The sequence below is a fragment of the Ranitomeya imitator genome, chromosome 2 (assembly GCF_032444005.1).
Source record: "Ranitomeya imitator isolate aRanImi1 chromosome 2, aRanImi1.pri, whole genome shotgun sequence".
In the NCBI taxonomy this organism is placed as follows: domain Eukaryota; kingdom Metazoa; phylum Chordata; class Amphibia; order Anura; family Dendrobatidae; genus Ranitomeya; species Ranitomeya imitator.
This window is the reverse complement of record NC_091283.1, coordinates 356187422-356205773: the sequence shown is the minus strand read 5'-3', so window position 1 is coordinate 356205773 and position 18352 is coordinate 356187422.

Genomic DNA, 18352 nt, shown 5'->3' with positions numbered 1-18352 from the left:
TTCTGGTTACCGCACCGACAAAGTTGCAATGAAGATTTCCCACATCATTTCCCAGAAGAACATCTGCAGGGAGGCCGCTCATCACACCGACCATGCATTGTTTGGCCCCAAAGCCATAATCCAGGGTCACACTCGCTCTTGGAATATATCTCTGGGTGCCTCCAGCCAATTCAATGGCAATTCCTGGTCCCTTTTGAATTGCTTCTGGTTGAATTACTCGGGGATCGGCTATGGTGAGGAAAGCCCCAGTGTCACGGAAGCCAACAACTTTTTGGCCATCCAGCACAACCTCCTGTAGATGTTTGTGATGAAGATCAGAAGAACAGGTGGCTGGGGCTCGCACCCCATAGACTCCTGGTAGGGGAGCCAGGATATCAGAGTCACTTGGCAAGTCATCAGGGACTGAATCAAGCTCCTCTCCTGATGAGGGGGTCTGTAGATAATGAACAGGCAAAGGCGGTCTGTAGCTGTTCTGCCTCCGAACACCTGGACATTGGAATTGCAGATGCCCAGGCTGCCCACATCCATAACATCTGCGCTCTGGGATTCTTCCTCCACGTCGCATTCCCAAAGGTGGAGCAGGAGTAGTGCGGGGCACAGTCACACGAAGGTCACCATGAGTTGATGGTCTAGTGGGATGGTAAATATTGGAGGCCGAAGGACCAGGGGCCGCCAGCGTTGGGGGGCTGGTAGTTTTTTTCTCACTGAATAGTAGTTTTTTCCACTGAGGCTTGATGGTGAGAGCCTCATCAGCTAGAGCTGCAGCTTCCTCCACAGTGGCTGGTCTCCTCTCACGCACCCATTCCCGGATCTCAGCAGGGCACTTGAAGTAAAACTGCTCTTTTAGGATAACCTGAAGGAAGGTCTCCCAGGTTAAGGCCTCCTCTGCCTCCAGCCAGCGATGACATATTTGTTTGAGTCTGTGGGCATATATCTTGAAAGACACTTCCTCATCGCAGGCTAAAGTACAGAACTGAGTCCTGTAAGTGTCTGGGGTAACAGCATAATGTTCTAGAATAGTCTGTTTAATCTCCGCATACTCACAGTTTCCCCGAGGGTCCATAGCTCTATAGGCTGCGGCAGCTCCACCCTCTAAGAGCCCCACCAGATGTCGGACTCGCTCCCTTTCCGGGACTTCCATTAATCGACACTGATGCTCAAAGTCCTGGAAGAAGCCCTCAATGTCGCCTGCAGCCTCATTAAAGGGCTTGAAGTCTTTGCAGGACACTCTGGGGAGTTCCCTCATGGTGGGTGCTGGGGTTACAGTCTGTCTGGAGCTTCTAGCTGCTTCCAAAGCGATCTGCCTCTCCAGCAATGCCATCTCCTGAGCTCTGTCCTCGGCTCTGTGAATACATTTCAAAAACCTGACCTGCACATCCAAACATAGACTGAGTGTGAACAGGTGCTGAACCCAGAGTCGCCAACTCGTATATAGTTAAGTAAATAGGGCAGCACACTGCAGCGCCAAAACATGCAAACTTGAAAACACGAAACTTGAACTGCATTACTGCACTAGAAATATGAAAAATGAGAGCTTTTAGCGCATAAAAATGGCCAATTTTATGTGTACCTCGTAGCCACTTTACGGCATCTCTCTTATACGAGGTCCTACGCTTGACCTACCTCGCTGAGAATAAACGTCTCCATCTGAATGGGTACATGTGAAACCTCTTCTTGGACTCAAATTCTCTCTCTCTGTGGAGGGGTATTGGACCTACTATAATTAAAACACCTGAAGCTAGGAGGCAGGGAGTGCACGATCAGAAGGCTAGAGAATACATTTCAAAAACCTGACCGGCACATCCAAACATAGACTGAGTGTGAACAGGTGCTGAACCCAGAGTCGCCAACTCGTATATAGTTAAGTAAATAGGGCAGCACACTGCAGCGCCAAAACATGCAAACTTGAAAACACGAAACTTGAACTGCATTACTGCACTAGAAATATGAAAAATGAGAGCTTTTAGCGCATAAAAATGGCCAATTTTATGTGTACATCGTAGCCACTTTACGGCATCTCTCTTATACGAGGTCCTACGCTTGACCTACCTCGCTGAGAATAAACGTCTCCATCTGAATGGGTACATGTGAAACCTCTTCTTGGACTCAAATTCTCTCTCTCTGTGGAGGGGTATTGGACCTACTATAATTAAAACACCTGAAGCTAGGAGGCAGGGAGTGCACGATCAGAAGGCTAGAGAATACATTTCAAAAACCTGACCTGCACATCCAAACATAACTGAGTGTGAACAGGTGCTGAACCCAGAGTCGCCAACTCGTATATAGTTAAGTAAATAGGGCAGCACACTGCAGCGCCAAAACATGCAAACTTGAAAACACGAAACTTGAACTGCATTACTGCACTAGAAATATGAAAAATGAGAGCTTTTAGCGCATAAAAATGGCCAATTTTATGTGTACCTCGTAGCCACTTTACGGCATCTCTCTTATACGAGGTCCTACGCTTGACCTACCTCGCTGAGAATAAACGTCTCCATCTGAATGGGTACATGTGAAACCTCTTCTTGGACTCAAATTCTCTCTCTCTGTGGAGGGGTATTGGACCTACTATAATTAAAACACCTGAAGCTAGGAGGCAGGGAGTGCACGATCAGAAGGCTAGAGAATACATTTCAAAAACCTGACCTGCACATCCAAACATAGACTGAGTGTGAACAGGTGCTGAACCCAGAGTCGCCAACTCGGCTCGGCTCGGCTCTGTGAATGGCCTCCCTCTCCCTCTCCTCGGCTCTGTGAATGGCCTCCCTCTCCCTCTCCTCGGCTCTGTGAATGGCCTCCCTCTCCTCGGCTCTGTGAATGGCCTCCCTCTCCTGAGCTCTGTGAATGGCCTCCCTCTTATCGTCCATGGTGGCCTCTTCTCCCAGCAATGCCAACTCCTCCTCGTACCACACAACCCACTGACTCCTTTGGGCATTTACCTCCGGCTGCAGTCTTTCCTCCATTTGCTAGTAGTAAAAAGACCCAGCACTCTAACTTAGCTTTTAGTCAGTGGTTTAATTGTGTCCACGTTAAATAACAGAAACGTTTCGGTCCTAATATTCGGACCTTCCTCAGTCACTATGGTACAAAATTAAATACATAAATGAAAGTAAAATACATAGCAAAAACAGTGAACATCGTGTTAAAATTAAAAATGAAAACCTAATCACAAAACCAAGGTATATACAATATATAAACAAGGTCGATTATGGTAACCTAAGGAGCATATAAATGGCTGGCTGAGTATCATAAATATTCTAGATCAGGGAATGTGGTTGGAGAATATATAATCTTAGAGAGCATCAATAATCCTAATAAGTGGTTTGAACGTACCAGTAATAAGATATGGTTGACACCAGGCAGACCCCAGGATTGTGAGATCTCAGTAGATTCTACAAGTGAAGGAAAAATGTGCTATGGGGTTAAATGGTGCTGCTGGATACAGGGGGAGGAGTGTCCAGCGGTGCTGTAACATACCATGGGGGATGGTGGACACAGACAGTGTCTCAGGGCTTGTAAAAGTATCCGGCAGGTGCCCTGGGCAAAAGCAAATAGTGAAATGCTGGTGAGTGACCATGAGCTATCGCTGGCAGTGCACGGAGATCCCACTAGATAATACTGACCTTAGGGAGAATCTGGAGCCTGTGTGTGTGGTCTGAAGGGACGCGGCCTCCACCGTAAGTCCATGCGACCAGGAAGTGTGGCAGGCAGCTCAGTATAAAGCTACGGGGGGGGTGGGGATTCCTAGGGGTGGGAGCCTGTCAGTGAGGGCCAGGAGTGGTCAAAGACCGGAAGCGAACGGCTGTGCATGTCAGTATGCTCATGGTGCGCTCTGGGTGCCGGATGAAGTGCTGTCATTCAATTCATGATTACTGCGCATGTCCGTGAATGTGGCGTGCACAGATATCCAAGTGTCCATTAGAATAGGTGATATGTTATCAGCATTTAGTAGAGACGACTCTGGGAGGAAAGGAAGAGAATATATTAGTATAAGGCATCCACAATCAACATTGTTCCGTTCCATGTGTAAAAGGGGCATATTTTAGAGCATAAGAATAAGAATATTTTAGCATAAACTGCAGGTTATCTTAAGCAGTAGGTGCCATTGCACAAGACGCAATATGTTCATCTGATGAACAGTGGTGACCTAGTAGTACAAGATCAAGATGATGAGTGTCAGAGATGACATAGAATGTACGTATTTTATCGGTATGTGCCGATTACTGCTTATAAGGTAATATAACGTCATGGTAAAACAGGCGGTCATGATCACGATTTAAACCTATGGGTAAAGATTTTAGATTACAATGCAAGTTTTAACAGTAGGTGCTATTGTGCCGGATGCACTACGCTTGTCTTAAGGATAGTGATAACCTTATTACACATAATGAAATCATATAAGACAGAGATATCATAGAATACAGATATATTAGCGATATGTGCCAGCTTCTATTAGTAAAGTAGTATATCGTCACAGAAAAGACAGGAGGTCATAATCCCGATTCAACCCTTTGGGAGAAAGAGTGGAGAGTGTGTGAATCCAAAACGCCTCACGCCGTTTAAGTTGCCGTATACGGTCGCCACCCCTGCGTGATAGAGGCACCTGTTCCAGAATCTGGAATCTGAGTTGTGAGATGGTGTGACCCATAGTAATAAAGTGAAAGGGGATAGGGAGAAGCATATTCTTACACCTGATCGTAGATTTATGCTTCGAGATGCGATCCTTCGCACATTGCGTGGTTTCACCCACGTACATTAGCCCACATGGGCATTTGATAACATAGATTACAAAGGAGGTATTGCAGGTGAAGTATCCCCTAATTTTGTAGGTTCTGCCAGTGTAAGGGTGATGAATGACCTCACCCTTTTGTACATTATTACATTGGGTGCAGCTTAAGCATGGAAACGTGCCTACCCTGGGTCGTTGTAAAAATCTCTGTGGGCCGGTAAATTTGGTAGGCCCCAGGTCGGCTCGTATCAGGGAATCCCTGAAATTTGGCGCCCGTCTGAAACATGGTAAGAATGGTTTGGAGAATTCTGGGACCTCAGGGTGAGCTGTCTGTAGAAGGTGCCAGTGTTGGCGTATGGACCTATGGACAATATAAGCGTATGGATGGTATGAGTGTACGAAGGCAACCCTGCCACCAGATTGTGGGTCCCTGCGGGTATTAGATGTTAGTGATGTGTCCAGTACCCTTTGTGGATAACCTCTCTCCCTGAATTAAGCAGACATTTCCTCAATTCGTACTTTGTGGGTAGCTGTGTCAGAAACAATCTTGTTAACACGGTGAAACTGAGATTTGGGAATTGAATGTTTCATGGCGCTGGGGTGAAAGCTGGTGAAGTGCAGTAGACTGTTTCGGTCCGTAGTCTTGACGTATAGATCGGTGGACAGTCCACCATTGTCATCTTTCATGACCATTGTGTCCAAGAAATTGATTTTAGAATGGTCACATAAGATTGTAAAGGTCAGGCCTGGCCAAGATTTATTGAGAAAGTCATGGAAGGTAGTGAGGGACTCGAACGTGCCCCCCCATATGCAGAAGATGTCGTCGATGTATCGTTTCCATGTAATAACATTGTTTTGAAAGAGGGTACATGTGTAGACGACAGTCTCCTCAAAATGGGCCATATAGCAATTTGCATAGGGGGGTGCTACGTTCGAGCCCATCGCTGTCCCACGGATCTGTAAGTAGTAGTCATCTTGAAATAGAAAGTAATTTTTGGTGAGGACTGTTGTCAGGAGATCTATGCATAGGTCAGTTTCATCCGTTGAGAAGTTAGATACTTCCAGTAGATGTCGGACGCACTGTATCCCAGTCTCATGCGGAATTGAAGTATAGAGATCCTTCACGTCAAAGGAAACCAGAAAAGAATCTCTGGGGACCTGTCCAATTGTCTTAATTACGTCTAGAAATGACCCTGTGTCCAAGAGAAAGGATTTACTGTTTTTAATGAGGGGTGTGAGAATCTTCTCTAAGTATATGGCAATAGGTGAGAGTATGGAGTCCGTGGCAGCAACAATAGGTCTGCCGGGTGGGTGATTGAGGTTCTTGTGGATATTGGGTAAGATATAAAAAAACGGAATGACCGGATTGGAAGATGTTAGAAAGTCGCAAGTCTTCTTATCAAGGATACCCCTGTCACTATGTCGTTGGAGAAGGTCTAAGATGTGGTCTCTAACGTGGTTCGTGTAATCACGTGGTAATTTATTGTAGATAGTGTTGTCATTAAGTTGTCGGAGGGCCTCAGTTATGTAGTAGGATCGGTCCATAATGACTATAGCACCCCCCTTATCCGCGGGTTTGATAATAATGGTGTTGTCATCCTGTAGTGACCGAAGAGCATGATGGTCCACAGCTGTGAGATTTGATGGGTAATGTAGCTTGCATTTATCAATGTCAGCTTGTAATTTATGAAATGTATTCTGTGTGAACTCTATAAAGGTTTCTAGGGCATTGGACCCTAAGGATGGTCTGTATAAGCTTTTGGACCTAAGGCCAAGAGAGATGGCAGAAAGACGATGCGGGGTATCAGAAGATGAGGATAGAGAGGGTAAGGTTAGTGTGGATTTGGAGAAATGTACCTTCAATCTTAGGGTTCGAAAAAACCGCTGCAGATCCATCTCCAGATCAAATGTCCGGTATTTGTAAGAGGGACAGAAGGATAGACCCTTTTGTAGGACTTGGTGTTCTGCAACACTAAGTGTGCATGATGATATATTGACTACAAGTGGGCTCATACCTGAGAGCGAGTAGTCCGTGCTTGTAGTGAATTGTCCTTTCGGTCGGTGCCCCCGCCTCGTCCTCTTCTTTGTTGTTGTCTGGGTCTTGATCGTTGACCTAAAAAAGATGCTGTGGTTGCAGATGGGCCACTGTGGTCTAGTTCTGAACCAGATGTTGAGATGTCTGTTGAGGGTCTGTGACCCGTTCTGGACGAGGTACGCCATGAAGAGGGTTTGTTTCGCCACTTGTAGACCCGATGTAACCCGTATTCCTCCTGGTCCCTGGCAAATTTATTTCGTTTGCGATCTTCAATGTCTTTCCTATGCTGTTTTACGTTGTGGTTGATTTGAGATTTAAGTGTTGTCACCTCCTCAGGAGTGCCCGTCGAAGATAGTTGAGTCTCAATGGATCCAATTCGTTCTGAGCTGGTACTGATGGCTTGCTGTAGATGTTCTACAGTGAGAAGCATTAGATCAAAGGAACACTTATTTAAGATCTGTTCATATTTAGTGCAAAACTCTGTAGAGTCAGAGAAGAGAGTGGGGCGGAGGGGTACGCGTAAACCGCGTGGGATGCGTTGAACGCGTATATACTCCGTTAGTGTTGCGCAATGTAGTTCTAAGTTGGTATGGTGATGGAGTTCCCGTTCTAAATCGCGCCCACGTGTCTCCCTTGGAGGAGCTTTCAGAAAATCGCTAGACACATTCGTCTGCGCTAGAATATTAGTGGTCTCATCAGCATTGTACGAAAAGGTGAGAGCTGAGAGTGACATGACCAGAAGGCGTGCCACGTGTATAGGGAATTAGATTAGAAAGGTAAACGCGTGCACAGCCTGATAGTGAGGTGCCTGGGTAGATTCCAGTATCATAACTAGTAGTAAAAAGACCCAGCACTCTAACTTAGCTTTTAGTCAGTGGTTTAATTGTGTCCACGTTAAATAACAGAAACGTTTCGGTCCTAATATTCGGACCTTCCTCAGTCACTATGGTACAAAATTAAATACATAAATGAAAGTAAAATACATAGCAAAAACAGTGAACATCGTGTTAAAATTAAAAATGAAAACCTAATCACAAAACCAAGGTATATACAATATATAAACAAGGTCGATTATGGTAACCTAAGGAGCATATAAATGGCTGGCTGAGTATCATAAATATTCTAGATCAGGGAATGTGGTTGGAGAATATATAATCTTAGAGAGCATCAATAATCCTAATAAGTGGTTTGAACGTACCAGTAATAAGATATGGTTGACACCAGGCAGACCCCAGGATTGTGAGATCTCAGTAGATTCTACAAGTGAAGGAAAAATGTGCTATGGGGTTAAATGGTGCTGCTGGATACAGGGGGAGGAGTGTCCAGCGGTGCTGTAACATACCATGGGGGATGGTGGACACAGACAGTGTCTCAGGGCTTGTAAAAGTATCTGGCAGGTGCCCTGGGCAAAAGCAAATAGTGAAATTGCATCCAGCAGCACCATTTAACCCCATAGCACATTTTTCCTTCACTTGTAGAATCTACTGAGATCTCACAATCCTGGGGTCTGCCTGGTGTCAACCATATCTTATTACTGGTACGTTCAAACCACTTATTAGGATTATTGATGCTCTCTAAGATTATATATTCTCCAACCACATTCCCTGATCTAGAATATTTATGATACTCAGCCAGCCATTTATATGCTCCTTAGGTTACCATAATCGACCTTGTTTATATATTGTATATACCTTGGTTTTGTGATTAGGTTTTCATTTTTAATTTTAACACGATGTTCACTGTTTTTGCTATGTATTTTACTTTCATTTATGTATTTAATTTTGTACCATAGTGACTGAGGAAGGTCCGAATATTAGGACCGAAACGTTTCTGTTATTTAACGTGGACACAATTAAACCACTGACTAAAAGCTAAGTTAGAGTGCTGGGTCTTTTTACTACTAGTTATGATATTGGAATCTACCCAGGCACCTCACTATCAGGCTGTGCACGCGTTTACCTTTCTAACCTTTTCCTCCATTTGCTGTGAGGATCCTTCCTCAGCGTCATCTTGCAGGCGAACTCCTTCCAAAGCCTCAATGAGCTGCTCCTTGAAGAGTCCCTTGTAGCTGACTCCCAGTTCACGGGCCTTTGTTTGTAGGTTCACCGCAGTCCAGTTCTTGTACTCTGCGGTGCTGGTTCCCGATGTTGATGGGCCTTTGTCCTCCATTCCTTCTGCTCTGGTCCCACTGCTTGCCACCAGTTTGTGACGGGGTGTACGGCAGAGCAAGAAGGGACAACAGGCCAAGGGATGATTCCACAGATTTATTATCAAGAACGCTGGAACAACACATGCAGGTAGATCTACAGAGTCCACAATTAGTCCAGTGGAACAGGTTCGGGGGCACCTCCCGATAATCCTTGTGCCAGGTAACAAAGCAATAGTCCACAATTAGTCCAAGGGATCCCAAAACAATCTCACGAACGATGAGATATGTCCTCAGCTCAAGTCTCGCCCCGTTCGCTTCCGCAGTCCCAGATGGACATGGGGTCTTGCCTCAGCTAAGAATCCCCACTCCTTCTCCTTCAAGGATCAACTCACATCTGATCTCAAAATAAGAATGGATTGTCTGAGCTCCTGGGATCCGCCCATGAAAGGGTAGGGGTTACACCTTCTATTCAATGGTTGGGTCCACCAGAAGATTCTAGACTGGTGGGCTCCAGGCAGTCTATGTAATATGTACATTTGACTAGCCACCTGCTGTGAGGAAGAATGGCTATTCCTCCACTAGTGATGTTGACAAAGCTTAATTACATTAGAGCTTAGGGCTGCAAGTATTGGGGGAAGGAGACATATTGTTACAGGTTAACTCCCAGCCATGAAAATACATGAATTACAGCTAATAGAAACCAGAGAACAGTTACATACATCAAATGGCATATTATTCAAATACAGGACAGGGCAAAAGTACAGATCATGACACCGCCACGTTCCACACACAGCGGCAACTGAAACTGTGCCAGCGCCTCCCTTATGACAGAGCAAACTCGCCGGGGGGAAGAAAGTTCAATTCCTCACAGCAGTGGGCCTCTCATGGTGGATGTCGCACCATGTCAGAATGGTTTTGAACCTGCAGATTAACCCCAGACCTACAGGTTAATAACGTTATTTTACTTGCATGACTGGTTCCCTTTAACATCCCCACTGATAATTCGCTTTCCCCATCTGCTACTCATCCTCTATCACTAACCTCCTCTCTTGGCCTTTAACCCCTTTACCCCTAAGTGTGGTTTGCACGTTAATGACCAGGCCAATTTTTACAATTCTGACCACTGTCCCTTTATGAGGTTATAACTCTGGAATGCTTCAACGGATCCCAGTGATTCTGACTTTGTTTTCTTGTGACATATTGTACTTCATGATAGTGGTAAAAATTCTTTGATAGTACCTGCGTTTATTTGTGGAAAAAACAGAAATTTGGCGAAAATTATGAAAATTTCGCAATTTTCCAACTTTGAATTTTTGTGCAATTAAATCACAGAGATATGTCACACAAAATACTTAATACGTAACATTTCCCACATGTCTACGTTACATCAGCACAATTTTTGAACCAAAATTTTTTTTTGTTAGGGAGTTATAAGGGTTAAAAGTTGACCAGCAATTTCTCATTTTTACAACACCATTTTTTTTTTAGGGACCACATCTCATTTGAAGTCATTTTGAGGGGTCTATATGATAGAAAATACCCAAGTGTGACACCATTCTAAAAACTGAACCCCTCAAGGTGCTCAAAACCATATTAAAGAAGTTTATTAACCCTTCCGGTGCTTCACAGGAATTTTTGGAATGTTTAAATAAAAATGAACATTTAACTTTTTTTCACAAAAAATTTACTTCAGTTCCAATTTGTTTTATTTTACCAAGGGTAACAGGAGAAATTGGACCCCAAAAGTTGTTGTACAATTTGTCCTGAGTACACGATACCCCATATGTGGGGGTAAACCACTGTTTGGGGGCATGACAGAGCTCGGAAGCGAAGGAGCGCCATTTGACTTTTCAATGCAAAATTGACTGGAATAGAGATGGGACACCATGTTGCGGTTGGAGAGCCCCTGATGTGCCTAAACATTGAAACCCCCCACAAGTGACACCATTTTGGAAAGTAGACCCCCTAAGGAACTTATCTAGAGGTGTGGTGAGCACTTTGACCCACCAAGTGCTTCACAGAAGTTTATAATGCAGAACCGTAAAAATAAAAAAATCATATTTTTTCTCAAAAAATTATCTTTTCGCCCCAAATTTTTGATTTTCCCAAGGGTAAGAGAAGAAATTGGACCCCAAAAGTTGTTGTACAATTTGTCCTGAGTACGCTGATATATCATATGTGGGGGTAAACCACTGTTTGGGCGCATGGGAGAGCTCGGAAGGGAAGGAGCGCCGTTTGACTTTTCAATGCAAAATTGACAGGAATTGAGATGGGACGCCATGTTGCGTTTGGAGAGCCGCTGATGTGCCTAAACATTGAAACCCCCCACAAGTGACACCATTTTGGAAAATAGACCCCCTAAGGAACTTATCTAGAGGTGTGGTGAGCACTTTGACCCACCAAGTGCTTCACAGAAGTTTATAATGCAGAACCGTAAAAATAAAAAATCATATTTTTTCACAAAAATTATCTTTTCACCCCCAATTTTTTATTTTCCCAAGGGTAAGAGAAGAAATTGGACCCCAAAAGTTTTTGTACAATTTGTCGTGAGTACGCTGATACCCCATATGTGGGGGTAAACCACTGTTTGGGCGCATGGGAGGGCTCGGAAGGGAAGGAGCACCATTTGGAATGCAGACTTAGATGGAATGGTCTGCAGGTGTCACATTGCGTTTGCAGAGCCCCTAATGAACCTAAACAGTAGAAACCCCCCACAAGTGACACCATTTTGGAAAGTAGACCCCCTAAATAACTTATCTAGATGTGTGGTGAGCGCTTTGACCCACCAAGGGCTTCACAGAAGTTTATAATGCAGAGCCGTAAAAATAAAACAAACATTTTTTCCCACAAAAATTATTTTTTAGCCCCCAGTTTTGTATTTTCCCGAGGGTAAGATTAGAAATTCGACCCCAAAAGTTGTTGTCCAATTTGTCCTGAGTACGCTGATACCCCATATGTGGGGGGGAACCACCGTTTGGGCGCATGGGAGGGCTCGGAAGGGAAGGAGCTCCATTTGGAATGCAGACTTAGATGGAATGTTCTGCAGGCATCACATTGCGTTTGCAGAGCCCCTAATGTACCTAAACAGTAGAAACCCCCCACAAGTGACCCCATATTGGAAACTAGACCCCCCAGGGAACTTATCTAGATGTGTTGTGAGAACTTTGAACCCCCAAGTGTTTCACTACAGTTTATAACGCAGAGCTGTGAAAATAAAAAATCTTTTTTTTTCCCACAAAAATTATTTTTTAGCCCCCAGTTTTGTATTTTCCCAAGGGTAACAGGAGAACTTGGACCCCAAAAGTTGTTTTCCTATTTGTCCTGAGTACGCTGATACTGCATATGTTGGGGTAAACCCCTGTTTGGGCACACGGGAGAGCTCGGAAGGGAAGAAGCACTGTTTTACTTTTTTAACGCAGAATTGGCTGGAATTGAGATCGGACGCCATGTCGCGTTTGGAGAGCCCCTGATGTGCCTAAACAGTGGAAACCCCCCAATTATAACTGAAACCCTAATCTAAACACACCCCTAACCCTAATCCCAACGGTAACCCTAACCACGCCTCTAACCCTGACACACCCCTAACCCTAAACCCAACCCTATTCCCAACTGTAAATGCAATCTAAACCCTAACCGTAACTTTAGCCCCAACCCTAACTGTAGCCTTAACCCTAGCCCCAACTCTAACCCTATCCCTAGCCCTAGCCCTAACCCTAGCCCTAACCCTAGCCCTAACCCTAGCCCTAACCCTAGCCCTAACCCTAGCCCTAATGGGAAAATGGAAATAAATACATTTTTTTAATTTTTCCCCTAACTAAGGGGTGATGAAGGGGGGCTTGATTTACTTTTATAGCGGGTTTTTTAGCAGATTTTTATGATTGGCAGCCGTCACACACTGAAAGACGCTTTTTATTGCAAAAAATATTTTTTGCGTTACCACATTTTGAGAGCTATAATTTTTCCATATTTTGGTCCACAGAGTCATGTGAGGTCTTGTTTTTTGCGGGACGAGTTGACATTTTCATTGGTAATATTTTCGGGCACATGACATTTTTTGATCGCTTTTTATTCCGATTTTTGTGAGGCAGAATGACCAAAAACCAGCTATTCATGAATTTCTTTTGGGGGAGGCGTTTATATCGTTCCGCGTTTGGTAAAATTGATAATGCAGTTTTATTCTTCTGGTCAGTACAATTACAGCGATACCTCATTTATATCATTTTTTTATGTTTTGGCGCTTTTATACGATAAAAACCATTTTATAGAAAAAATAATTATTTTTGCATCGCTTTATTCTCAGGACTATAACTTTTTTATTTTTTTGCTGATGATGCTGAATGGCGGCTCGTTTTTTGCGGGACAAGATGACGTTTTCAGCGGTACCATGGTTATTTATATCCGTCTCTTTGATCGCGTGTTATTCCACTTTTTGTTCTGCGGTATGATAATAAAGCGTTGTTTTTTGCCTCGTTTTTTTTTTTCTTACGGTGTTTACTGAAGGGGTTAACTAGTGGGCCAGTTTTATAGGTCGGGCCGTTACGGACGCGACGATACTAAATATGTGTAACATAGTAACATAGTAACATAGTTAGTAAGGCCGAAAAAAGACATTTGTCCATCCAGTTCAGCCTATATTCCATCATAATAAATACCCAGATCTACGTCCTTCTACAGAACCTAATAATTGTATGATACAATATTGTTCTGCTCCAGGAAGACATCCAGGCCTCTCTTGAACCCCTCGACTGAGTTCGCCATCACCACCTCCTCAGGCAAGCAATTCCAGATTCTCACTGCCCTAACAGTAAAGAATCCTCTTCTATGTTGGTGGAAAAACCTTCTCTCCTCCAGACGCAAAGAATGCCCCCTTGTGCCCGTCACCTTCCTTGGTATAAACAGATCCTCAGCGAGATATTTGTATTGTCCCCTTATATACTTATACATGGTTATTAGATCGCCCCTCAGTCGTCTTTTTTCTAGACTAAATAATCCTAATTTCGCTAATCTATCTGGGTATTGTAGTTCTCCCATCCCCTTTATTAATTTTGTTGCCCTCCTTTGTACTCTCTCTAGTTCCATTATATCCTTCCTGAGCACCGGTGCCCAAAACTGGACACAGTACTCCATGTGCGGTCTAACTAGGGATTTGTACAGAGGCAGTAGAATGCTCTCATCATGTGTATCCAGACCTCTTTTAATGCACCCCATGATCCTGTTTGCCTTGGCAGCTGCTGCCTGGCACTGGCTGCTCCAGGTAAGTTTATCATTAACTAGGATCCCCAAGTCCTTCTCCCTGTCAGATTTACCCAGTGGTTTCCCGTTCAGTGTGTAATGGTGATATTGATTCCCTCTTCCCATGTGTATAACCTTACATTTATCATTGTTAAACCTCATCTGCCACCTTTCAGCCCAAGTTTCCAACTTATCCAGATCCATCTGTAGCAGAATACTATCTTCTCTTGTATTAACTGCTTTACATAGTTTTGTATCATCTGCAAATATCGATATTTTACTGTGTAAACCTTCTACCAGATCATTAATGAATATGTTGAAGAGAACAGGTCCCAATACTGACCCCTGCGGTACCCCACTGGTCACAGCGACCCAGTTAGAGACTATACCATTTATAACCACCCTCTGCTTTCTATCACTAAGCCAGTTACTAACCCATTTACACACATTTTCCCCCAGACCAAGCATTCTCATTTTGTGTACCAACCTCTTGTGCGGCACGGTATCAAACGCTTTGGAAAAATCGAGATATACCACGTCCAATGACTCACCGTGGTCCAGTCTATAGCTTACCTCTTCATAAAAACTGATTAGATTGGTTTGACAGGAGCGATTTCTCATAAACCCATGCTGATATGGAGTTAAACAGTTATTCTCATTGAGATAATCCAGAATAACATCCCTCAGAAACCCTTCAAATATTTTACCAACAATAGAGGTTAGACTTACTGGCCTATAATTTCCAGGTTCACTTTTAGAGCCCTTTTTGAATATTGGCACCACATTTGCTATGCGCCAGTCCTGCGGAACAGACCCTGTCGCTATAGAGTCACTAAAAATAAGAAATAATGGTTTATCTATTACATTACTTAGTTCTCTTAGTACTCGTGGGTGTATGCCATCCGGACCCGGAGATTTATCTATTTTAATCTTATTTAGCCGGTTTCGCACCTCTTCTTGGGTTAGATTGGTTACCCTTAATATAGGGTTTTCATTGTTTCTTGGGATTTCACCTAGCATTTCATTTTCCACCGTGAATACCGTGGAGAAGAAGGTGTTTAATATGTTAGCTTTTTCCTCGTCATCTACAACCATTCTTTCCTCACTATTTTTTAAGGGGCCTACATTTTCAGTTTTTATTCTTTTACTATTGATATAGTTGAAGAACAGTTTGGGATTAGTTTTACTCTCCTTAGCAATGTGCTTCTCTGTTTCCTTTTTGGCAGCTTTAATTAGTTTTTTAGATAAAGTATTTTTCTCCCTATAGTTTTTTAGAGCTTCAATGGTGCCATCCTGCTTTAGTAGTGCAAATGCTTTCTTTTTACTGTTAATTGCCTGTCTTACTTCTTTGTTTAGCCACATTGGGTTTTTCCTATTTCTAGTCCTTTTATTCCCACAAGGTATAAACCGCTTACACTGCCTATTTAGGATGTTCTTAAACATTTCCCATTTATTATCTGTATTCTCATTTCTGAGGATATTGTCCCAGTCTACCAGATTAAGGGCATCTCTAAGCTGTTCAAACTTTGCCTTCCTAAAGTTCAATGTTTTTGTGACTCCCTGACAAGTCCCCCTAGTGAAAGACAGGTGAAACTGCACAATATTGTGGTCGCTATTTCCTAAATGCCCAACCACCTGCAGATTTGTTATTCTGTCAGGTCTATTAGATAGTATTAGGTCTAAAAGTGCTGCTCCTCTGGTTGGATTCTGCACCAATTGTGAAAGATAATTTTTCTTGGTTATTAGCAGAAACCTGTTGCCTTTATGGGTTTCACAGGTTTCTGTTTCCCAGTTAATATCCGGGTAGTTAAAGTCCCCCATAACCAGGACCTCATTATGAGTTGCAGCTTCATCTATCTGCTTTAGAAGTAGACTTTCCATGCTTTCTGTTATATTTGGGGGTTTGTAACAGACCCCAATGAGAATTTTGTTACCATTTTTCCCTCCATGAATTTCAACCCATATGGACTCGACATCCTCATTCCCTTCGCTAATATCCTCCCTTAAAGTGGACTTTAGACAAGACTTTACATAGAGACAAACCCCTCCTCCTCTCCGATTTTTACGATCCTTTCTAAACAGACTGTAACCCTGTAAGTTAACTGCCCAGTCATAGCTTTCATCTAACCATGTCTCGGTTATTCCCACTATGTCAAAGTTACCTGTAGATATTTCTGCTTCTAGTTCTTCCATCTTGTTTGTCAGGCTTCTGGCGTTTGCGAGCATGCAGTTTAGAGGATTTTGTTTTGTTCCAATCTCCTCACTGTGGATTGTTTTAGAAATGTTCTTACCTCCCTTCTGAGTATGTTTTCCTGGGTCGTCTTTGTTCCTGGGTCGTCTTTGTGTACTTTTATTGTTTTTTTTTTTTTTATTTAGATAAAGAAATGTATTTATGAGAATAATAATTTTTTTTTCTCATTATTCACGCGATCACATCGCGTTGCTGCGGGGGGCTCAGGGAAGCCCGCAGGGAGCCCCCTCCCTGCGGGAAGCTTCCCTAAACCGCCGGCACATCACGATCATGTTTGATCGCGGTGTGCCGGGGGTTAATGTGCCGGGATCGGTCCGTGACCGCTCCTGGTACATAGTGCCGGATGTCAGCTGCGATAGGCAGCTGACACCCGGCCGCGATCGGCTGCGCTCCCCCCGTGAGCGCGGCTGATCGCTATGACATACTATCCCGTCGGTGGGCATACGGGCCCACCCCACCTCGACGGGATAGTACGTCAGATGTCAGAAAGGGGTTAACAGATACTAAATCTCCAACTTGTGAAGACGATGTGAGCGAAATACACTCTCTTCTTTGTTTTTCAAACACTAAATAAATAAGGTTAGTTTTCCGAGCACTTGGAAAATCAATACAGCACAGCCTTGTATCGTGTATTTAGGACTTCTGCTTTATTCTGCACATGGAGGCACTGAAATAGGCTCATAGATAAAGGAAAAGTTCCATACGAACTATAAGCCAATAAAAACATTTATTGGCATGAATAGAATTGTGAAACTTCCCCGCCCATCCGTGTTAGGCCAAGTTAAAATGAACACATTCAATATTTGATCAGTATTTGTAAGCTGTGACAAAACACTCTGGGATCGCCTTTGCTGGGGTCAAAGGCCACGTGGTTTGTGCATTGAATCTGAGGCGTACAGCAGGTTTCTGAGCAGGCTGACCTCAGGTCAGATTTATTAACGTGAAAGCAACACAAAAAACAAAACATAAAAATAAATCCTAGCCTGTCCGGCACTAACTAAACAAATACGTTGCTATCTCAACAACTGGGGGGGCTTCTCCCACCCAGCTAACATCATACAGATCTTGAGCAGAGCTCTTCACTCACGTTTGTCTCACACAGGCAGGCAATCTGTGTGCCCCAGGCAGAGACTGGAAACACCCAGCTGGTCATCTTTTATTCCTGCAATCATTAACCCATTAGCACCCTGAAGATACTGAGTGGCCTAATTCACATAGGACAAACACCTGGGCGAGATATACCTGCCTCCATCTACCACACCAGCATGAGTCTTACATATCCCCCCTTCTTGCTCAGACCACTCCGGTCGAGCAAGAACACTTTTGAAACAGTGCACTCGGGATAGGGCATCGGCGTTCCCCATCTGCACCCCAGGTCGGTGCTCCACCGTAAAAGAGTAAGCCTGCAGGGCAAGGAACCACCGGGTTACCCGACTATTACGGTCCTTGTGGAGGTGCATCCACTTGAGAGGGGCATGGTCTGTGACCAGCCTAAACTTCCTACCAGCCAAGTAATACTTGAGGGAGTCGAGAGCCCATTTAATGGCTAGGCACTCTTTTTCAACCACCGCATACCTCTGCTCATGTACATTCAGTTTCCGACTGAGATAGAGGACCGGGTGTTCGACTCCGTCCCTCACCTGGGAAAGTACAGCTCCGACACCAGTATCAGAGGCATCAGTTTGTACCACAAACTCGCTGCTGAAATCAGGAGTCACTAGTACGGGCTGAGAGCACAAAGCCCGTTTCAGGCTGTGGAAGGCTTCTTCAGCAGCTGAGGTCCATTTTACCATGACGGAACCCTTCCCCTTGGTAAGATCCGTCAAGGGAGTAGCCATGGCTGCAAAATTGGGTATGAACCGGCGATAATAGCCGGCAATCCCCAGGAAAGCCTGCACTTGTTTCTTGTTCACTGGTTGTGGCCAGCCCTGAATTGCCTGTATTTTGTCGATCTGG